This window comes from Odontesthes bonariensis, chromosome 11 (genome assembly GCF_027942865.1).
Source record: "Odontesthes bonariensis isolate fOdoBon6 chromosome 11, fOdoBon6.hap1, whole genome shotgun sequence".
NCBI classification, from domain to species: Eukaryota; Metazoa; Chordata; class Actinopteri; order Atheriniformes; family Atherinopsidae; genus Odontesthes; species Odontesthes bonariensis.
Window position 1 is genome coordinate 35,317,279 of NC_134516.1, and position 23,064 is coordinate 35,340,342.

The 23,064-nt window shown below is 40.8% G+C and overlaps 15 non-coding genes across 15 annotated transcripts; all 15 read right to left on the minus strand.

The window, feature by feature from the left end:
* Positions 1-242: 242 nt before the first annotated feature.
* Positions 243-324, minus strand: trnas-aga (transfer RNA serine (anticodon AGA)). The gene has a single exon. It is a non-coding gene; the product is annotated as a tRNA-Ser (tRNA).
* Positions 325-1,014: 690 nt separating this feature from the next.
* Positions 1,015-1,096, minus strand: trnas-uga (transfer RNA serine (anticodon UGA)). Its single transcript has one exon. It is a non-coding gene; the product is annotated as a tRNA-Ser (tRNA).
* A 304-nt stretch (positions 1,097-1,400) lies between these two features.
* trnas-aga (transfer RNA serine (anticodon AGA)) lies at positions 1,401-1,482 on the minus strand. The gene has a single exon. It is a non-coding gene; the product is annotated as a tRNA-Ser (tRNA).
* Positions 1,483-2,172: 690 nt separating this feature from the next.
* trnas-aga (transfer RNA serine (anticodon AGA)) lies at positions 2,173-2,254 on the minus strand. The gene has a single exon. It is a non-coding gene; the product is annotated as a tRNA-Ser (tRNA).
* A 691-nt stretch (positions 2,255-2,945) lies between these two features.
* Positions 2,946-3,027, minus strand: trnas-aga (transfer RNA serine (anticodon AGA)). Its single transcript has one exon. It is a non-coding gene; the product is annotated as a tRNA-Ser (tRNA).
* Positions 3,028-3,716: 689 nt separating this feature from the next.
* Positions 3,717-3,798, minus strand: trnas-uga (transfer RNA serine (anticodon UGA)). The gene has a single exon. It is a non-coding gene; the product is annotated as a tRNA-Ser (tRNA).
* Positions 3,799-5,647: 1,849 nt separating this feature from the next.
* trnas-uga (transfer RNA serine (anticodon UGA)) lies at positions 5,648-5,729 on the minus strand. The gene has a single exon. It is a non-coding gene; the product is annotated as a tRNA-Ser (tRNA).
* A 304-nt stretch (positions 5,730-6,033) lies between these two features.
* On the minus strand, positions 6,034-6,115 carry trnas-uga (transfer RNA serine (anticodon UGA)). Its single transcript has one exon. It is a non-coding gene; the product is annotated as a tRNA-Ser (tRNA).
* A 1,075-nt stretch (positions 6,116-7,190) lies between these two features.
* Positions 7,191-7,272, minus strand: trnas-uga (transfer RNA serine (anticodon UGA)). Its single transcript has one exon. It is a non-coding gene; the product is annotated as a tRNA-Ser (tRNA).
* Positions 7,273-9,121: 1,849 nt separating this feature from the next.
* Positions 9,122-9,203, minus strand: trnas-uga (transfer RNA serine (anticodon UGA)). Its single transcript has one exon. It is a non-coding gene; the product is annotated as a tRNA-Ser (tRNA).
* Positions 9,204-11,050: 1,847 nt separating this feature from the next.
* Positions 11,051-11,132, minus strand: trnas-uga (transfer RNA serine (anticodon UGA)). The gene has a single exon. It is a non-coding gene; the product is annotated as a tRNA-Ser (tRNA).
* A 1,849-nt stretch (positions 11,133-12,981) lies between these two features.
* On the minus strand, positions 12,982-13,063 carry trnas-uga (transfer RNA serine (anticodon UGA)). The gene has a single exon. It is a non-coding gene; the product is annotated as a tRNA-Ser (tRNA).
* A 2,232-nt stretch (positions 13,064-15,295) lies between these two features.
* On the minus strand, positions 15,296-15,377 carry trnas-uga (transfer RNA serine (anticodon UGA)). Its single transcript has one exon. It is a non-coding gene; the product is annotated as a tRNA-Ser (tRNA).
* A 690-nt stretch (positions 15,378-16,067) lies between these two features.
* On the minus strand, positions 16,068-16,149 carry trnas-aga (transfer RNA serine (anticodon AGA)). The gene has a single exon. It is a non-coding gene; the product is annotated as a tRNA-Ser (tRNA).
* Positions 16,150-22,407: 6,258 nt separating this feature from the next.
* On the minus strand, positions 22,408-22,480 carry trnak-uuu (transfer RNA lysine (anticodon UUU)). Its single transcript has one exon. It is a non-coding gene; the product is annotated as a tRNA-Lys (tRNA).
* Between the last annotated feature and the right edge of the window lie 584 nt (positions 22,481-23,064).

The following is a 23,064-nucleotide window of genomic DNA, read 5'->3' on the forward strand; positions in this document are numbered from 1 at the left end:
TTCAACTCCTGAGACAGACCTAAGTTATGGCGATCAAGAAAAAGCTTTTTTGTTTGTTTGTTAGAAATGGTCAATCTTTCAAAATGGGTCAGAGGAAGAAGCTGTGTCTTCAGAGATCAAGCTGTGCAAGAGTTCATGTGATCAACATGTGAGCTGGCCTTTTTTTTGTTTAATAAAATGGTCCAAGGAACTTGTGCTTCTTTCCAGGTTAACTTTTCGCAACCCTGAGTCAATAATGTTATCGTTGTCAGCAGGATTCGAACCTACGCGGGGAGACCCCAATGGATTTCTAATCCATCGCCTTAACCTCTCGGCCACGACAACGACATACACTGGTGTTCATCTTTGACATTCAACGGTTACAACTCATCATTTTCATGAAGGAATTCAACTCCTGAGACAGACCTAAGATATGGCGATCAAGAAAAAGCTTTTTTGTTTGTTTGTTAGAAATGGTCAATCTTTCAAAATGGGTCAGAGGAAGAATCTGTGTCTTCAGAGATCAATCTGTGCAAGAGTTCATGTGATCAACGACACATCTGCCCTCTGTTTTCTTTCATCAAATGGTCCAAGGAACTTGTGCTTCTTTCCAGGTTAACTTTTCGCAACCCTGAGTCAATAATGTTATCGTTTTCGGCAGGATTTCAACCTACGCGGGGAGACCCCAATGGATTTCTAATCCATCGCCTTAACCTCTCGGCCACGACAACGACATACACTTGTGTTCACCTTTGACATTCAACGGTTACAAATCATCATTTTCATGAAGGAATTCAACTCCTGAGACAGACCTAAGTTATGGCGATCAAGAAAAAGCTTTTTTGTTTGTTTGTTAGAAATGGTCAATCTTTCAAAATGGGTCAGAAGAAGGAGCTGTGTGTTCAGAGATCAATCTGTGCAAGAGTTCATGTGATCAACGACACATCTGCCCTCTGTTTTCTTTCATCAAATGGTCCAAGGAACTTGTACTTCTTTCCAGGTTAACTTTAAGCAACCCTGAGTCAATAATGTTATCGTTGTCAGCAGGATTCGAACCTACGCGGGGAGACCCCAATGGATTTCATATCCATCGCCTTAACCTCTCGGCCACGACAACGACATACACTCGTGTTCACCTTTGACATTCAACGGTTACAAATCATCATTTTCATGAAGGAATTCAACTCCTGAGACAGACCTAAGTTATGGCGATCAAGAAAAAGCTTTTTTGTTTGTTTGTTAGAAATGGTCAATCTTTCAAAATGGGTCAGAGGAAGAAGCTGTGTCTTCAGAGATCAAGCTGTGCAAGAGTTCATGTGATCAACATGTGAGCTGGCCTTTTTTTTGTTTAATAAAATGGTCCAAGGAACTTGTGCTTCTTTCCAGGTTAACTTTTCGCAACCCTGAGTCAATAATGTTATCGTTGTCAGCAGGATTCGAACCTACGCGGGGAGACCCCAATGGATTTCTAATCCATCGCCTTAACCTCTCGGCCACGACAACGACATACACTGGTGTTCACCTTTGACATTCAACGGTTACAACTCATCATTTTCATGAAGGAATTCAACTCCTGAGACAGACCTAAGATATGGCGATCAAGAAAAAGCTTTTTTGTTTGTTTGTTAGAAATGGTCAATCTTTCAAAATGGGTCAGAGGAAGAATCTGTGTCTTCAGAGATCAATCTGTGCAAGAGTTCATGTGATCAACGACACATCTGCCCTCTGTTTTCTTTCATCAAATGGTCCAAGGAACTTGTGCTTCTTTCCAGGTTAACTTTTCGCAACCCTGAGTCAATAATGTTATCGTTTTCGGCAGGATTTCAACCTACGCGGGGAGACCCCAATGGATTTCTAATCCATCGCCTTAACCTCTCGGCCACGACAACGACATACACTTGTGTTCACCTTTGACATTCAACGGTTACAAATCATCATTTTCATGAAGGAATTCAACTCCTGAGACAGACCTAAGTTATGGCGATCAAGAAAAAGCTTTTTTGTTTGTTTGTTAGAAATGGTCAATCTTTCAAAATGGGTCAGAAGAAGGAGCTGTGTGTTCAGAGATCAATCTGTGCAAGAGTTCATGTGATCAACGACACATCTGCCCTCTGTTTTCTTTCATCAAATGGTCCAAGGAACTTGTACTTCTTTCCAGGTTAACTTTAAGCAACCCTGAGTCAATAATGTTATCGTTGTCAGCAGGATTCGAACCTACGCGGGGAGACCCCAATGGATTTCTAATCCATCGCCTTAACCTCTCGGCCACGACAACGACGTACACTTGTGTTCACCTTTGACATTCAACGGTTACAACTCATCATTTTCATGAAGAACTTCAACTCCTGAGACAGACCTAAGTTATGGCGATCAAGAAAAAGCTTTTTTGTTTGTTTGTTAGAAATGGTCAATCTTTCAAAATGGGTCAGAGGAAGAAGCTGTGTCTTCAGAGATCAATCTGTGCAAGAGTTCATGTGATCAACATGTGAGCTGGCCTTTTTTTTGTTTAATCAAATGGTCTAAGGAACTTGTGCTTCTTTCCAGGTTAATTTTTCGCAACCCTGAGTCAATAATATTATCGTTGTCAGCAGGATTCAAACCTACGCGGGGAGACCCCAATGGATTTCTAATCCATCCCCTTAACCTCAAGACCACGACAACGACATGCACTAGTGTTCACCTTTGACATGCAACGGTTACAACTCATCATTTTCATGAAGGAATTCAACTCCTGAGACAGACCTAAGATATGGCGATCAAGAAAAAGCTTTTTTGTTTGTTTGTTAGAAATGGTCAATCTTTCAAAATGGGTCAGAGGAAGAAGCTGTGTCTTCAGAAATCAATCTGTGCAGAAGTTCATGTGATCAACATGTGATCTGGCCTTTGTTTTTGTTTAATCAAATGGTCCAAGGAACTTGTGGTTCTTTCCAGGTTAACTTTTCGCAACCCTGAGTCAGTAAAGTTATCGTTGTCGGCAGGATTTGAACCTACGCGGGGAGACCCCAATGGATTTCTAATCCATCGCCTTAACCTCTCGGCCACGACAACGACATACACTAGTGTTCACCTTTGACATGCAACGGTTACAAATCATCCTTTTCATGAAGGAATTCAACTCCTGAGACAGACCTAAGTTATGGCGATCAAGAAAAAGCTTTTTTGTTTGTTTGTTAGAAATGGTCAATCTTTCAAAATGGTCAGAGGAAGAAGCTGTGTCTTCAGAGATCAATCTGTGCAAGAGTTCATGTGATCAACATGTGATCTGGCCTTTGTTTTGTTTAATCAAATGGTCCAAGGAACTTGTGCTTCTTTCCAGGTTAACTTTTCGCAACCCTGAGTCAATAATGTTATCGTTGTCGGCAGGATTTCAACCTACGCGGGGAGACCCCAATGGATTTCTAATCCATCCCCTTAACCTCTCGGCGACGACAACGACATACATGTATGTTCATCTTTGACATGCAACGGTTACAAATCATCCTTTTCATGAAGGAATTCAACTCCTGAGACAGAAATAAGTTATGGCGATCAAGAAAAAGCTTTTTTGTTTGTTTGTTAGAAATGGTCAATCTTTCAAAATGGGTCAGAGGAAGGAGCTGTGTCTTCAGAGATCAATCTGTGCAATAATTCATGTGATCAACGACACATCTGCCCTCTGTTTTGTTTCATAAAATTGTCTAAGGAACTTGTGCTTCTTTCCAGGTTAAATTTTCGCAACCCTGAGTCAATGATGTTATCGTTGTCGGCAGGATTTGAACCTACACGGAGAGACCCCAATGGATTTCAAATCCATCGCCTTAACCTCTCGGCCACGACAACGACATACACTTGTGTTCACCTTTGACATTCAACGGTTACAACTCATCATTTTCATGAAGGAATTCAACTCCTGAGACAGACCTAAGTTATGGCGATCAAGAAAAAGCTTTTTTGTTTGTTTGTTAGAAATGGTCAATCTTTCAAAATGGGTCAGAGGAAGGAGCTGTGTCTTCAGAGATCAATCTGTGCAAGAGTTCATGTGATCAACATGTGATCTGGCCTTTGTTTTGTTTAATCAAATGGTCCAAGGAACTTGTGCTTCTTTCCAGGTTAACTTTTCGCAACCCTGAGTCAATAATGTTATCATTGTCGGCAGGATTTCAACCTACGCGGGGAGACCCCAATGGATTTCTAATCCATCCCCTTAACCTCTCGGCGACGACAACGACATACATGTATGTTCATCTTTGACATTCAACGGTTACAAATCATCATTTTCATGAAGAACTTCAACTCCTGAGACAGACCTAAGTTATGGCGATCAAGAAAAAGCTTTTTTGTTTGTTTGTTAGAAATGGTCAATCTTTCAAAATGGGTCAGAGGAAGAAGCTGTGTCTTCAGAGATCAATCTGTGCAAGAGTTTGAGTGATCAACATGTGAGCTGGCCTTTTTTTTGTTTAATCAAATGGTCCAAGGAACTTGTGCTTCTTTCCAGGTTAACTTTAAGCAACCCTGAGTCAATAATGTTATCGTTGTCAGCATGATTCGAACCTACGCGGGGAGACCCCAATGGATTTCTAATCCATCGCCTTAACCTCAAGGCCACGACAACGACATGCACTAGTGTTCACCTTTGACATGCAACGGTTACAACTCATCATTTTCATGAAGGAATTCAACTCCTGAGACAGACCTAAGATATGGCGATCAAGAAAAAGCTTTTTTGTTTGTTTGTTAGAAATGGTCAATCTTTCAAAATGGGTCAGAGGAAGAAGCTGTGTCTTCAGAGATCAATCTGTGCAAGAGTTCATGTGATCAAGGACACATCTGCCCTCTGTTTTCTTTCATCAAATGGTCCAAGGAACTTGTGCTTCTTTCCAGGTTAACTTTTCGCAACCCTGATTCAATAATGTTATCGTTTTCGGCAGGATTTCAACCTACGCGGGGAGACCCCAATGGATTTCTAATCCATCGCCTTAACCTCTCGGCCACGACAACGACATACACTTGTGTTCACCTTTGGCATTCAACGGTTACAAATCATCATTTTCATGAAGGAATTCAACTCCTGAGACAGACCTAAGTTATGGCGATCAAGAAAAAGCTTTTTTGTTTGTTTGTTAGAAATGGTCAATCTTTCAAAATGGGTCAGAGGAAGAAGCTGTGTCTTCAGAAATCAATCTGTGCAGAAGTTCATGTGATCAACATGTGATCTGGCCTTTGTTTTTGTTTAATCAAATGGTCCAAGGAACTTGTGGTTCTTTCCAGGTTAACTTTTCGCAACCCTGAGTCAATAATGTTATCGTTGTCGGCAGGATTTCAACCTACGCGGGGAGACCCCAATGGATTTCTAATCCATCCCCTTAACCTCTCGGCGACGACAACGACATACATGTATGTTCATCTTTGACATGCAACGGTTACAAATCATCCTTTTCATGAAGGAATTCAACTCCTGAGACAGACCTAAGTTATGGCGATCAAGAAAAAGCTTTTTTGTTTGTTTGTTAGAAATGGTCAATCTTTCAAAATGGGTGAGAGGAAGGAGCTGTGTCTTCAGAGATCAATCTGTGCAATAATTCATGTGATCAACGACACATCTGCCCTCTGTTTTGTTTCATAAAATTGTCTAAGGAACTTGTGCTTCTTTCCAGGTTAACTTTTCGCAACCCTGAGTCAATGATGTTATCGTTGTCGGCAGGATTTGAACCTACACGGAGAGACCCCAATGGATTTCAAATCCATCGCCTTAACCTCTCAGCCACGACAACGACATACACTTGTGTTCACCTTTGACATTCAACGGTTACAACTCATCATTTTCATGAAGGAATTCAACTCCTGAGACAGACCTAAGTTATGGCGATCAAGAAAAAGCTTTTTTGTTTGTTTGTTAGAAATGGTCAATCTTTCAAAATGGGTGAGAGGAAGGAGCTGTGTCTTCAGAGATCAATCTGTGCAATAATTCATGTGATCAACGACACATCTGCCCTCTGTTTTGTTTCATAAAATTGTCTAAGGAACTTGTGCTTCTTTCCAGGTTAACTTTTCGCAACCCTGAGTCAATGATGTTATCGTTGTCGGCAGGATTTGAACCTACACGGAGAGACCCCAATGGATTTCAAATCCATCGCCTTAACCTCTTAGCCACGACAACGACATACACTTGTGTTCACCTTTGACATTCAACGGTTACAACTCATCATTATCATGAAGGAATTCAACTCCTGAGACAGACCTAAGTTATGGCGATCAAGAAAAAGCTTTTTTGTTTGTTTGTTAGAAATGGTCAATCTTTCAAAATGGGTCAGAGGAAGGAGCTGTGTCTTCAGAGATCAATCTGTGCAAGAGTTCATGTGATCAACATGTGATCTGGCCTTTGTTTTGTTTCATCAAATGGTCCAAGGAACTCATGCTTCATTCCAGGTTAAATTTTCGCAACCCTGGGTCAATAATGTTATCATTGTCGGCAGGATTTCAACCTTCTTGGGGAGACCCCAATGGATTTCTAATCCATCGCCTTAACCTCTCGGCCACGACAACGACATACATGTATGTTCATCTTTGACATTCAACGGTTACAAATCATCATTTTCATGAAGGAATTCAACTCCTGAGACAGACCTAAGTTATGGCGATCAAGAAAAAGGTTTTTTGTTTGTTTGTTAGAAATGGTCAATCTTTCAAAATGGGTCAGAGGAAGAAGCTGTGTCTTCAGAAATCAATCTGTGCAGAAGTTCATGTGATCAACATGTGATCTGGCCTTTGTTTTGTTTAATCAAATGGTCCAAGGAACTTGTGCTTCTTTCCAGGTTAACTTTTCGCAACCCTGAGTCAGTAAATTATCGTTGTCGGCAGGATTTGAACCTACGCGGGGAGACCCTAATGGATTTCTAATCCATCGCCTTAACCTCTCGGCCACAACAACGACATACACTAGTTTTCACCTTTGACATGCAACGGTTACAAATCATCCTTTTCATGAAGGAATTCAACTCCTGAGACAGACCTAAGTTATGGCGATCAAGAAAAAGCTTTTTTGTTTGTTTGTTAGAAATGGTCAATCTTTCAAAATGGGTGAGAGGAAGGAGCTGTGTCTTCAGAGATCAATCTGTGCAAGAGTTCATGTGATCAACGACACGTCTGCCCTCTGTTTTGTTTCATCAAATGGTCTAAGGAACTTGTGGTTCTTTCCAGGTTAACTTTTCACAACCTTGAGTCAATGATGTTATCGTTGTCGGCAGGACTTGAACCTGCGCGGGGAGACCCCAATGGATTTCAAATCCATCGCCTTAACCTCTCGGCCACGACAACGACGTACACTTGTTTTCACCTTTGACATTCAACGGTTACAACTCATCATTTTCATGAAGGACTTCAACTCCTGAGACAGACCTAAGTTATGGCGATCAAGAAAAAGCTTTTTTGTTTGTTTGTTAGAAATGGTCAATCTTTCAAAATGGGTCAGAGGAAGGAGCTGTGTCTTCAGAGATCAATCTGTGCAAGAGTTCATGTGATCAACATGTGATCTGGCCTTTGTTTTGTTTAATCAAATGGTCCAAGGAACTTGTGCTTCTTTCCAGGTTAACTTTTCGCAACCCTGAGTCAATAATGTTATCATTGTCGGCAGGATTTCAACCTACGCGGGGAGCCCCCAATGGATTTCTAATCCATCCCCTTAACCTCTCGGCGACGACAACGACATACATGTATGTTCATCTTTGACATTCAACGGTTACAAATCATCATTTTCATGAAGAACTTCAACTCCTGAGACAGACCTAAGTTATGGCGATCAAGAAAAAGGTTTTTTGTTTGTTTGTTAGAAATGGTCAATCTTTCAAAATGGGTCAGAGGAAGAAGCTGTGTCTTCAGAGATCAATCTGTGCAAGAGTTTGAGTGATCAACATGTGAGCTGGCCTTTTTTTTGTTTAATCAAATGGTCCAAGGAACTTGTGCTTCTTTCCAGGTTAACTTTAAGCAACCCTGAGTCAATAATGTTATCGTTGTCAGCATGATTCGAACCTACGCGGGGAGACACCAATGGATTTCTAATCCATCGCCTTAACCTCAAGGCCACGACAACGACATGCACTAGTGTTCACCTTTGACATGCAACGGTTACAACTCATCATTTTCATGAAGGAATTCAACTCCTGAGACAGACCTAAGATATGGCGATCAAGAAAAAGCTTTTTTGTTTGTTTGTTAGAAATGGTCAATCTTTCATAATGGGTCAGAGGAAGAAGCTGTGTCTTCAGAGATCAATCTGTGCAAGAGTTCATGTGATCAAGGACACATCTGCCCTCTGTTTTCTTTCATCAAATGGTCCAAGGAACTTGTGCTTCTTTCCAGGTTAACTTTTCGCAACCCTGATTCAATAATGTTATCGTTTTCGGCAGGATTTCAACCTACGCGGGGAGACCCCAATGGATTTCTAATCCATCGCCTTAACCTCTCGGCCACGACAACGACATACACTTGTGTTCACCTTTGGCATTCAACGGTTACAAATCATCATTTTCATGAAGGAATTCAACTCCTGAGACAGACCTAAGATATGGCGATCAAGAAAAAGCTTTTTTGTTTGTTTGTTAGAAATGGTCAATCTTTCAAAATGGGTCAGAGGAAGAAGCTGTGTCTTCAGAAATCAATCTGTGCAGAAGTTCATGTGATCAACATGTGATCTGGCCTTTGTTTTTGTTTAATCAAATGGTCCAAGGAACTTGTGGTTCTTTCCAGGTTAACTTTTCGCAACCCTGAGTCAATAATGTTATCGTTGTCGGCAGGATTTCAACCTACGCGGGGAGACCCCAATGGATTTCTAATCCATCCCCTTAACCTCTCGGCGACGACAACGACATACATGTATGTTCATCTTTGACATGCAACGGTTACAAATCATCCTTTTCATGAAGGAATTCAACTCCTGAGACAGACCTAAGTTATGGCGATCAAGAAAAAGCTTTTTTGTTTGTTTGTTAGAAATGGTCAATCTTTCAAAATGGGTGAGAGGAAGGAGCTGTGTCTTCAGAGATCAATCTGTGCAATAATTCATGTGATCAACGACACATCTGCCCTCTGTTTTGTTTCATAAAATTGTCTAAGGAACTTGTGCTTCTTTCCAGGTTAACTTTTCGCAACCCTGAGTCAATGATGTTATCGTTGTCGGCAGGATTTGAACCTACACGGAGAGACCCCAATGGATTTCAAATCCATCGCCTTAACCTCTCAGCCACGACAACGACATACACTTGTGTTCACCTTTGACATTCAACGGTTACAACTCATCATTTTCATGAAGGAATTCAACTCCTGAGACAGACCTAAGTTATGGCGATCAAGAAAAAGCTTTTTTGTTTGTTTGTTAGAAATGGTCAATCTTTCAAAATGGGTGAGAGGAAGGAGCTGTGTCTTCAGAGATCAATCTGTGCAATAATTCATGTGATCAACGACACATCTGCCCTCTGTTTTGTTTCATCAAATGGTCCAAGGAACTCATGCTTCATTCCAGGTTAAATTTTCGCAACCCTGGGTCAATAATGTTATCATTGTCGGCAGGATTTCAACCTTCTTGGGGAGACCCCAATGGATTTCTAATCCATCGCCTTAACCTCTCGGCCACGACAACGACATACATGTATGTTCATCTTTGACATTCAACGGTTACAACTCATCATTATCATGAAGGAATTCAACTCCTGAGACAGACCTAAGTTATGGCGATCAAGAAAAAGCTTTTTTGTTTGTTTGTTAGAAATGGTCAATCTTTCAAAATGGGTGAGAGGAAGGAGCTGTGTCTTCAGAGATCAATCTGTGCAATAATTCATGTGATCAACGACACATCTGCCCTCTGTTTTGTTTCATCAAATGGTCCAAGGAACTCATGCTTCATTCCAGGTTAAATTTTCGCAACCCTGGGTCAATAATGTTATCATTGTCGGCAGGATTTCAACCTTCTTGGGGAGACCCCAATGGATTTCTAATCCATCGCCTTAACCTCTCGGCCACGACAACGACATACATGTATGTTCATCTTTGACATTCAACGGTTACAACTCATCATTATCATGAAGGAATTCAACTCCTGAGACAGACCTAAGTTATGGCGATCAAGAAAAAGCTTTTTTGTTTGTTTGTTAGAAATGGTCAATCTTTCAAAATGGGTCAGAGGAAGGAGCTGTGTCTTCAGAGATCAATCTGTGCAAGAGTTCATGTGATCAACATGTGATCTGGCCTTTGTTTTGTTTCATCAAATGGTCCAAGGAACTCATGCTTCATTCCAGGTTAAATTTTCGCAACCCTGGGTCAATAATGTTATCATTGTCGGCAGGATTTCAACCTTCTTGGGGAGACCCCAATGGATTTCTAATCCATCGCCTTAACCTCTCGGCCACGACAACGACATACATGTATGTTCATCTTTGACATTCAACGGTTACAAATCATCATTTTCATGAAGGAATTCAACTCCTGAGACAGACCTAAGTTATGGCGATCAAGAAAAAGGTTTTTTGTTTGTTTGTTAGAAATGGTCAATCTTTCAAAATGGGTCAGAGGAAGAAGCTGTGTCTTCAGAAATCAATCTGTGCAGAAGTTCATGTGATCAACATGTGATCTGGCCTTTGTTTTGTTTAATCAAATGGTCCAAGGAACTTGTGCTTCTTTCCAGGTTAACTTTTCGCAACCCTGAGTCAGTAAATTATCGTTGTCGGCAGGATTTGAACCTACGCGGGGAGACCCTAATGGATTTCTAATCCATCGCCTTAACCTCTCGGCCACAACAACGACATACACTAGTTTTCACCTTTGACATGCAACGGTTACAAATCATCCTTTTCATGAAGGAATTCAACTCCTGAGACAGACCTAAGTTATGGCGATCAAGAAAAAGCTTTTTTGTTTGTTTGTTAGAAATGGTCAATCTTTCAAAATGGGTGAGAGGAAGGAGCTGTGTCTTCAGAGATCAATCTGTGCAAGAGTTCATGTGATCAACGACACGTCTGCCCTCTGTTTTGTTTCATCAAATGGTCTAAGGAACTTGTGGTTCTTTCCAGGTTAACTTTTCACAACCTTGAGTCAATGATGTTATCGTTGTCGGCAGGACTTGAACCTGCGCGGGGAGACCCCAATGGATTTCAAATCCATCGCCTTAACCTCTCGGCCACGACAACGACGTACACTTGTTTTCACCTTTGACATTCAACGGTTACAACTCATCATTTTCATGAAGGACTTCAACTCCTGAGACAGACCTAAGTTATGGCGATCAAGAAAAAGCTTTTTTGTTTGTTTGTTAGAAATGGTCAATCTTTCAAAATGGGTCAGAGGAAGGAGCTGTGTCTTCAGAGATCAATCTGTGCAAGAGTTCATGTGATCAACATGTGATCTGGCCTTTGTTTTGTTTAATCAAATGGTCCAAGGAACTTGTGCTTCTTTCCAGGTTAACTTTTCGCAACCCTGAGTCAATAATGTTATCATTGTCGGCAGGATTTCAACCTACGCGGGGAGCCCCCAATGGATTTCTAATCCATCCCCTTAACCTCTCGGCGACGACAACGACATACATGTATGTTCATCTTTGACATTCAACGGTTACAAATCATCATTTTCATGAAGAACTTCAACTCCTGAGACAGACCTAAGTTATGGCGATCAAGAAAAAGGTTTTTTGTTTGTTTGTTAGAAATGGTCAATCTTTCAAAATGGGTCAGAGGAAGAAGCTGTGTCTTCAGAGATCAATCTGTGCAAGAGTTTGAGTGATCAACATGTGAGCTGGCCTTTTTTTTGTTTAATCAAATGGTCCAAGGAACTTGTGCTTCTTTCCAGGTTAACTTTAAGCAACCCTGAGTCAATAATGTTATCGTTGTCAGCATGATTCGAACCTACGCGGGGAGACACCAATGGATTTCTAATCCATCGCCTTAACCTCAAGGCCACGACAACGACATGCACTAGTGTTCACCTTTGACATGCAACGGTTACAACTCATCATTTTCATGAAGGAATTCAACTCCTGAGACAGACCTAAGATATGGCGATCAAGAAAAAGCTTTTTTGTTTGTTTGTTAGAAATGGTCAATCTTTCATAATGGGTCAGAGGAAGAAGCTGTGTCTTCAGAGATCAATCTGTGCAAGAGTTCATGTGATCAAGGACACATCTGCCCTCTGTTTTCTTTCATCAAATGGTCCAAGGAACTTGTGCTTCTTTCCAGGTTAACTTTTCGCAACCCTGATTCAATAATGTTATCGTTTTCGGCAGGATTTCAACCTACGCGGGGAGACCCCAATGGATTTCTAATCCATCGCCTTAACCTCTCGGCCACGACAACGACATACACTTGTGTTCACCTTTGGCATTCAACGGTTACAAATCATCATTTTCATGAAGGAATTCAACTCCTGAGACAGACCTAAGATATGGCGATCAAGAAAAAGCTTTTTTGTTTGTTTGTTAGAAATGGTCAATCTTTCAAAATGGGTCAGAGGAAGAAGCTGTGTCTTCAGAAATCAATCTGTGCAGAAGTTCATGTGATCAACATGTGATCTGGCCTTTGTTTTTGTTTAATCAAATGGTCCAAGGAACTTGTGGTTCTTTCCAGGTTAACTTTTCGCAACCCTGAGTCAATAATGTTATCGTTGTCGGCAGGATTTCAACCTACGCGGGGAGACCCCAATGGATTTCTAATCCATCCCCTTAACCTCTCGGCGACGACAACGACATACATGTATGTTCATCTTTGACATGCAACGGTTACAAATCATCCTTTTCATGAAGGAATTCAACTCCTGAGACAGACCTAAGTTATGGCGATCAAGAAAAAGCTTTTTTGTTTGTTTGTTAGAAATGGTCAATCTTTCAAAATGGGTGAGAGGAAGGAGCTGTGTCTTCAGAGATCAATCTGTGCAATAATTCATGTGATCAACGACACATCTGCCCTCTGTTTTGTTTCATAAAATTGTCTAAGGAACTTGTGCTTCTTTCCAGGTTAACTTTTCGCAACCCTGAGTCAATGATGTTATCGTTGTCGGCAGGATTTGAACCTACACGGAGAGACCCCAATGGATTTCAAATCCATCGCCTTAACCTCTCAGCCACGACAACGACATACACTTGTGTTCACCTTTGACATTCAACGGTTACAACTCATCATTTTCATGAAGGAATTCAACTCCTGAGACAGACCTAAGTTATGGCGATCAAGAAAAAGCTTTTTTGTTTGTTTGTTAGAAATGGTCAATCTTTCAAAATGGGTGAGAGGAAGGAGCTGTGTCTTCAGAGATCAATCTGTGCAATAATTCATGTGATCAACGACACATCTGCCCTCTGTTTTGTTTCATCAAATGGTCCAAGGAACTCATGCTTCATTCCAGGTTAAATTTTCGCAACCCTGGGTCAATAATGTTATCATTGTCGGCAGGATTTCAACCTTCTTGGGGAGACCCCAATGGATTTCTAATCCATCGCCTTAACCTCTCGGCCACGACAACGACATACATGTATGTTCATCTTTGACATTCAACGGTTACAAATCATCATTTTCATGAAGGAATTCAACTCCTGAGACAGACCTAAGTTATGGCGATCAAGAAAAAGGTTTTTTGTTTGTTTGTTAGAAATGGTCAATCTTTCAAAATGGGTCAGAGGAAGAAGCTGTGTCTTCAGAAATCAATCTGTGCAGAAGTTCATGTGATCAACATGTGATCTGGCCTTTGTTTTGTTTAATCAAATGGTCCAAGGAACTTGTGCTTCTTTCCAGGTTAACTTTTCGCAACCCTGAGTCAGTAAATTATCGTTGTCGGCAGGATTTGAACCTACGCGGGGAGACCCTAATGGATTTCTAATCCATCGCCTTAACCTCTCGGCCACAACAACGACATACACTAGTTTTCACCTTTGACATGCAACGGTTACAAATCATCCTTTTCATGAAGGAATTCAACTCCTGAGACAGACCTAAGTTATGGCGATCAAGAAAAAGCTTTTTTGTTTGTTTGTTAGAAATGGTCAATCTTTCAAAATGGGTGAGAGGAAGGAGCTGTGTCTTCAGAGATCAATCTGTGCAAGAGTTCATGTGATCAACGACACGTCTGCCCTCTGTTTTGTTTCATCAAATGGTCTAAGGAACTTGTGGTTCTTTCCAGGTTAACTTTTCGCAACCTTGAGTCAATGATGTTATCATTGTCGGCAGGATTTCAACCTACGCGGGGAGACCCCAATGGATTTCTAATCCATCCCCTTAACCTCTCGGCGACGACAACGACATACACTTGTGTTCACCTTTGGCATTCAACGGTTACAAATCATCATTTTCATGAAGGAATTCAACTCCTGAGACAGACCTAAGTTATGGCGATCAAGAAAAAGGTTTTTTGTTTGTTTGTTAGAAATGGTCAATCTTTCAAAATGGGTCAGAGGAAGAAGCTGTGTCTTCAGAAATCAATCTGTGCAGAAGTTCATGTGATCAACATGTGATCTGGCCTTTGTTTTGTTTAATCAAATGGTCCAAGGAACTTGTGCTTCTTTCCAGGTTAACTTTTCGCAACCCTGAGTCAGTAAATTATCGTTGTCGGCAGGATTTGAACCTACGCGGGGAGACCCTAATGGATTTCTAATCCATCGCCTTAACCTCTCGGCCACAACAACGACATACACTAGTTTTCACCTTTGACATGCAACGGTTACAAATCATCCTTTTCATGAAGGAATTCAACTCCTGAGACAGACCTAAGTTATGGCGATCAAGAAAAAGCTTTTTTGTTTGTTTGTTAGAAATGGTCAATCTTTCAAAATGGGTGAGAGGAAGGAGCTGTGTCTTCAGAGATCAATCTGTGCAAGAGTTCATGTGATCAACGACACGTCTGCCCTCTGTTTTGTTTCATCAAATGGTCTAAGGAACTTGTGGTTCTTTCCAGGTTAACTTTTCGCAACCTTGAGTCAATGATGTTATCATTGTCGGCAGGATTTCAACCTACGCGGGGAGACCCCAATGGATTTCTAATCCATCCCCTTAACCTCTCGGCGACGACAACGACATACATGTATGTTCATCTTTGACATTCAACGGTTACAAATCATCATTTTCATGAAGAACTTCAACTCCTGAGACAGACCTAAGTTATGGCGATCAAGAAAAAGGTTTTTTGTTTGTTTGTTAGAAATGGTCAATCTTTCAAAATGGGTCAGAGGAAGAAGCTGTGTCTTCAGAGATCAATCTGTGCAAGAGTTTGAGTGATCAACATGTGAGCTGGCCTTTTTTTTGTTTAATCAAATGGTCCAAGGAACTTGTGCTTCTTTCCAGGTTAACTTTTCGCAACCCTGAGTCAATGATGTTATCGTTGTCGGCAGGATTTGAACCTACACGGAGAGACCCCAATGGATTTCAAATCCATCGCCTTAATCTCTCAGCCACGACAACGACATACACTTGTGTTCACCTTTGACATTCAACGGTTACAACTCATCATTTTCATGAAGGACTTCAACTCCTGAGACAGACCTAAGTTATGGCGATCAAGAAAAAGCTTTTTTGTTTGTTTGTTAGAAATGGTCAATCTTTCAAAATGGGTCAGAGGAAGGAGTTGTGTCTTCAGAGATCAATCTGTGCAAGAGTTCATGTGATCAACATGTGATCTGGCCTTTGTTTTGTTTAATCAAATGGTCCATGGAACTTGTGGTTCTTTCCAGGTTAACTTTTCGCAACCCTGAGTCAATAATGTTATCGTTGTCGGCAGGATTTCAACCTACGCGGGGAGACCCCAATGGATTTCTAATCCATCCCCTTAACCTCTCGGCGACGACAACGACATACATGTATGTTCATCTTTGACATTCAACGGTTACAACTCATCATTTTCATGAAGGACTTCAACTCCTGAGACAGACCTAAGTTATGGCGATCAAGAAAAAGCTTTTTTGTTTGTTTGTTAGAAATGGTCAATCTTTCAAAATGGGTCAGAGGAAGGAGTTGTGTCTTCAGAGATCAATCTGTGCAGAAGTTCATGTGATCAACGACACATATGCCCTCTGTTTTGTTTCATCAAATGGTCCAAGGAACTTGTGCTTCTTTCCAGGTTAAATTTTCGCAACCCTGAGTCAATAATGTTATCGTTGTCGGCAGGATTTGAACCTACACGGGGAGACCCCAATGGATTTCTAATCCATCGCCTTAACCTCTCGGCCACAACAACGACATACATGTATGTTCACCTTTGACATGCAACGGTTACAACTCATCATTTTCATGAAGGACTTCAACTCCTGAGACAGACCTAAGTTATGGCGATCAAGAAAAAGCTTTTTTGTTTGTTTGTTAGACATGGTCAATCTTTCAAAATGGGTCAGAGGGAGGAGCTGTGTCTTCAGAGATCAATCTGTGCAGAAGTTCATGTGATCAACAACACATCTGCCCTCTGTTTTGTTTCATCAAATTGTAAAAATTGGCTTTGTTCTTAGACATTATGAACAAAATAAGTCTTAGTACTTTTCCATGATGACCTAAAGTGATCAAGGAGTAGAAAGACAAAACAATTGGGAATGCCTGGGAAAGCAAGGACAGATTCAACACACACACATTGTTTTGGGCTGATCCAGAGAATATGACGAAGCATGTTGAACCTTCTCATGTCGAGTGTGAGTCCAACCTATGAGGCTATAAATACAAATTACAACCGGAAATCACGGCTCTGTCTGACGTATTCCTGCGAGAGTTCTGTCATACCGAGAACAGCGCTGAGATACTTCACTTGTTGCCATTGTCGTGGAAATTTTGTCTTAACTCCCTATTAAGATTTTGCTTACCTTCCTATTGCATCTGATGAGAAGTGAAATAGAGACTTTCAATGTTTCTGCCGGCCGGCCACGTGTTTATTTTCTTCTGCAAAGGAGGTCAGTCCTCACCAGTCAGCGTTCATGGTGAGAAAAGAACCAGAACAAGGGGAATCAAAAGCATTTATACAGGCAGAAGGGGCTTTGTTCTTTCAGGTGTGTAATTCTTCAATAATTGGGGAGATGCAGAATCCGGAGACAATGGTCATTTAAATGATTATTGTCTATGTGTTAATCAAAAGACAAATGGTCTGCAAATATTTGATTTACAACAAGGTGTCATCTAAGAGACAAAAGGTTAGCAGACATCGAATTTACCATAACACTTGTCCCTTTTGATTATTAATTAATCACTAATAGGAGACAACCATAAAAAAAATAAAAAAAGAATAAAATGAAATAATGTAAAACTAAAGGAAAACAATATTGAAATAGAATTTTAAAAAGATAAAAATTAGAAATCAACCACTTTCTTTCAATTGAGTAGACCTAATCACTAATAGAAAACAAAACAACCTTAAAGAAAAAAAAAAGAATTAAAAAAAATGAACATCGAATTTACCATAACACTCCCCTCTTGTGATTAAATTAATCATTTGATAGAAAACAACCTTAAAAATAAAAAATAAAAAGAATTAAAAAAAAATGAAAGGGAACAAAAATTAAAATCAATCACTTCTTTCAATTGGTATTAACCAATCACTAACAGAAAGCAAAACAACCTTAAAAAAAAAATAAGGGAAGAAGATAAAAACAATTAAAAATAGAAAAGGATAAAAAAAATGAAAGGGGAAACAAAAATAAAAAAATAGTTATAACTTAAGTATCTGATTATCACTAATACACACAGATTGAAAAATATATCATCCTGGCGGTTGTCTACAAGAGAGAAAGTAATAATGGGAATATAAAAACAAACAAACAAACCAAACCAAACCAACATAAAGCCAAACAAAGAAAATAAAAAATAAAAATAAACATTTACAAAATGTTATCATCAGAGTCTGATTTGGTGTCAGGAATGTGAACAGAGGTTGAATTTTGGTCGGCCTTATTGGCATACACATGAACATACGTGGAGTAGTAAATTATCTTTGTTATGAGCACATCAAACAGCCATTTTAACACGCATGGAATTAAGATGCAGAGCAAAAAGAAAATTAATTATTAAAAACCGTGCTGGCCATCCTTAGCTCTAAGATTTTAGCCTAGAAAGTCATTCACTGCTGGTGGGGGTTGAATGGCATCTTGCATATGTTTGATGATTTTGGTAATGTTCTCCTATTCATCAGAGTGATTGTCTTCAGTTCCAGAGGTCCGCTTGACCGTCTTAAATTTTAACAGCATGTTAAGTTGGGAGCCATGTGGGTCGAGTGACCCATTGACTATAACTGAGTTGTTTGTGCATATCCGAGCTTGGATATATAATTCCACACCAATGCGTGCCATGGTGTAGTTTGTTGAAACACGTCTAGTTGGCGTTTATTGAGTTGATTCCTTGCGTCGTCCTCTCTGGCGTCTGTGCGTCCTTGCACCGTTCGTTCCTGATGTCATCCATCTTCCTTGGCGTCTGTGCGTCCTTGCACCATTTGTCCTCGTGTTGTTCATCCTTGGCGTGTGTTCCTCCTTGTCGTTCCGGTTGGCAGCTTGGCTCCTCCATTGGCTCGGGGATCTTCCTTCAGTGGTTGGCGTGGACCCGCGTCGTTCTCTGCCATCTTCACAGCGGTATGCGTCATCAGAAGGCCCTGGAATGGATCTCGTTACCATTTGGAATGCCGGTGCTTCCTTTTCAGGCCCTCCACCCCCACCCAGTCGTCAGGCTGGAAGTCATGGCGTGATGTGGAAGCTGATGGTGATTTTACCTGCTGACACAGAGAGACAGATTAAGTTTTGCAATATTGTAACATATTTCCCTGTGTGAGTGGAATGGAGTGGCCTGGTTACAAACTCCGTGTGTAAAAGAATTGCAAAAGGTCTTATGTATATGTTAGATGTTTTCTTTTTTCTAATATGCATAATGACAATAGGCTTTTGTCCCTGGCAGTCCTGTTTCCTCACAACACTACGCTAATTTGATTTTAAGAGTGTCATTTTCTGGCAGGGTGTTATAAACAATGTTGTTTGAGGTTAAATAGCAAGAAATGTATTAATTTGGGTTATTGCAGAATTGACAAAGTGAGCTGGGAATAATCTCTGTTAGCAGAGCCTTTTTGGTATTTTGCTGGGAATACTTTAATTCAGTTCGACCACATGTCGATCTATTACTAAGCAATTATTAAATCTATCGTCAGGTGTTCCATTCATGATTGACAAAACTTGAAGAAAATCTGAAAATCCTTTCGTGAAAACAGTGTTGGGTTATAGCATTATTTCCCCCTTTTGACACATGGTTCAACCCATGTGTCAGTTATGCAAAGTGAGGAAAGAAATGTTTAGGCAGCACGGTTTATTGTCAGGTCCCCACCACACAGCTTCCTTTTGTGTGGCACTGCAATGTCTCCACACCGTCTTTTCCTGTGGTGTGGCAAAGGACTGTATCGCTGTAAGAAAGTTGGGAATAGTAACAGGAATTGATACAAATAAAGGATCAGTGTGTTGGAGTGTCGCTCTGTTTGCAGCCAGCGGCATTCGCGCCTGCATTTCCTAGAGAGAGACCGGATCTGAGTTGTTAGTGTGAGCATGGCATTTGCAACCTGAAATTTCTGTCATGATGGAAAAATGGGTTTGTCATCAGATTATCTAAAAGCATTGTGTTGTATTGTAGCCATCATGCTGTGAAGAGCTGGGAAGTCTTTTGTTCAAGTGAAATCCTGGACACAGCATGGGACCAGGAGAGTTACATCAGAATAGACCTGCAAAGTGGGATGCAAATCTTTAGGTCATCAGCATATTGTAATGAAGTAGTGTCTGGGGAGAAAACAAAGGATTCAAGGCTGTCTGAGCGCTTCATTGGCTTTCACAGTATTCTTGAAACAGACGTGTGAATTTATGGCCTCGTGTGCTGTTTGCAGACCCTGAACAACACGCCTCCTGCTGTCTTAAGAGACTCAAAGAATCGATGACTTCTTGTTTAACTGAATTACAAAGTTTAAAGTCTGATTTTGGAGTGATGACAACATTTTCACAAACTTTGAAGAACATCATACTTACCGACAGTCCACTGTGACTTGGAGACCTCCTGTAAGGCTGTTTGAGTACAGTGTTTTCTTTGGACAAACAACAAAAGTTTTTTAGAAGTGCTTTTAGTTACCAGCTGGATTTTCCTTTGGGTGTACACATAGATATCACTTTTTCTCTTTTTTTTTTTTTTTTGTCTTGTACCACTGCAGTGTAGGTGAGAAACATAAACCAGATTGATCAGATTTTCTTGCTACTCGGCTGCACGCTTACATGATTTCATAACGGGGCTTAAATCTTCCCAACTATCTGATGTGTGTTTTTCTAGTGGGATGTGTGGGCCTGAATGAGACTAGTGCTGCACATTTATGTTGTGTCCAATAAATGTGTTTCAATGCGAGTTTGTCAAACCTCTCCTTTAACCAGCCTTCCTCATTTGATTCCTCAGGTGGCACATAAGGAATGCATTCCAGGTCCTCTGGTGTCTTAAAGTCGTTTGCTTTTCTTGGCTGAAACAAAACTCAGAAGCATGTTAAAGTTTGCAATTTCCATTGGTTAGCAAAAGTCATGTTCAGGGTGTGGTAGACGTGGTGTGTGAAGGAGTTGGTGCGTTGAGATTAGAATCCAGCCACCATTGGTTTCAACTCCTTCGCATGTAAATGGAATCTGTATCTTATCTGTGTATATCTCTCACCTCGTGTCTCTGCCCTCCACCTTTGTAAACAATCTCTTTGAATTTTGTTCTGTCTTATTATTTCCCGTTCCCTTTTCTTCAGTTTTTCTTCTAACTTTGATATGTCTTTTAAACTAAGGGACCTCCTATTGGGAACCCAAACATTTAGATATTTTAACCTTTTCCCCCCACATTTCTTTCTCATAACGTCAACAAGTGGCCCTCCCCGGAGGCCGCGCTCCCTCAACGGGGACCCTGCCCCCCATTCCAAATAGGAAGCGTCGTACGACTGACCTGCCTGCTTCGTTTTTTCTTAAAGTTTACAAGCAGCAAAAAACTACAAACAAACACATTCACCCTTCTGCTTACAAACACATCCACCCTTCTGCTTCGTTTTTCTTAAGTTCACAAGCAGCAAAAAACTTTGCCACCTGCTAAGATCATGAGAAATGGAAATGCTAAAACCCAAATTTGAAATAATAATTTAGAAGTCAATATTTCAGTACTCACCAGATGGTTTTTCGCTGAACTATATTCGTGCAATCTCAGCGGCAACGATTTAGGACACTACACGGTTAAGCCCTCCCGTCTTAAAAACTAAACAGACGTTCGGAGGCTGAATTATATAATCCAGGACGGCCAATCGCTTCCCGTGTCTTGCCCCGAACGATTGCGCGTGAATCCTGCCGAGACAACGCCAAAACTGTCGTGGAAATTTTGTCTTAACTCCCTATTAAGATTTTGATTACCTTCCTATTGCATCTGATGAGAAGTGAAATAGAGACTTTCAATGTTTCTGCTGGCCGGCCACGTGTTTATTTTCTTCTGCAAAAGAGGTCAGTCCTCACCAGTCACCGTTCATGGTGAAGAAAGACCCAGCACAAAGGGAATCAAAAGCATTTATACAGGAGGAAGTAGCTTTGTTCTTTCAGGTGTGTATTATTCAAACTGTCTCCTTGCCACACCCCCTGGGGGAAAGTCTCGCACTTTGGGGAGATGCAGAATCCGGAGACAATGGTCATTTAAATGATTATTGTCTATGTGTTAATCAAGAGACACATGGTCTGCAGATATTGGATTTACAACAAGGTGTCATCTAAGAGAGAAAAGGTTAGCAGACATCGAATTTACCATAACAGGTGTTTCTGTAAGTTTATCACACCAGCTGGTGAAATGATATGAGTCCCTCTACAGTTCTTGGAGATATCAGCTGAGATTCAAACTAAAAGACACATTTTGTGTCTGAAACTGTGAGAGACTGTTCAGGTGGGACTGAAAGCAGATTCAGAGGGTTGAAATACTAAAGAATACTGCTCCTTATGTGGAACAAACCAAACTCCAGAGAAGCTGGAAGCACCACTGCGACTGAACTTGTGACATCATCACAGTTTACGCAACTTCCTCCAACATCTATGTCTCTTGAGGCCTTTACAAAATATATTTCCGCAACTGATTTTTCTGATGAAGTGCTTTGTTTTATTGACACTTAAATGAAGCAAACAATGCCCTTGTTGTTTAAACTACACCAACGTTGATTTATCTTTGTAATGTCTTGTGTTCTGTTCTGGGTGTTCATTCATTAATGATTGTAAATGATGATAAATGCTCTTCACCTGTTGTAGTTTCAGTGAATGTGATCAACACTCTGCAACTGGTGTATTTAAGGTGATTTCTATCGTTTCTATAACTTACAAATGAGGACATAAAGATGCAGCTAACAGCAAAGCTACATAGAAGGCACTACATAGTCAGGCTCTGTCAGAGGTGACAGTGCAGAAACAGAGTGCAGGCATAGAGGGAAGTACAGGTTAAGTGGGAGATTACATTTCTACACCTGAACAGGGACTTGAACCCTGGACCCTCAGATTAAAAGTCTGATGCTCTACCATCTGAGCTATCCAGGCCCTATGAGAGTGTGTCTGAGTGACAGCTGACATCTGAAACACTTCCTGAGTCCAAAGCTGTGACCTCATCTGGATACAAACAAAAGAGATGATTGTGGATTTTAGGAGGAGCAGCAGTCAGCTGAACACCGTCTCCATCCTCGGTGCAGAGGTGGTTGAGGATTACAGATACCTGAGGGTTCACCTGGACAGCAGACTGGACTGGAAATGCAACACTGAGGCTGTCTACAAGATGGGACATTCAGTAAACTATTCCTATAACTGTATGTATGCTAACTGAGTTGGCATGGGTTGGTGCACTAAACACATGTTACAGAGTTTAATATTTCTGCATCTTTTAGTAAAAACAGGAAAGAATGAGTGTATATTTCCAGCCAAATTCCCAATAAAGCTGCTCTCATCCACATATTTTTCTGTTTCTTCTGTCAGACGGCTAAACTGAAAATCAGCCCATTAAGACTACGGGTCAACTCGTGGTCACTTAAAGCATGTCCAGACTGTCGCTCTGCTCTAATAAAATCCGGATTTTGTAACTGCAGCCTCATGTGAGAAAATCCCCCTTCAGGTGACTTAAAGACAACATA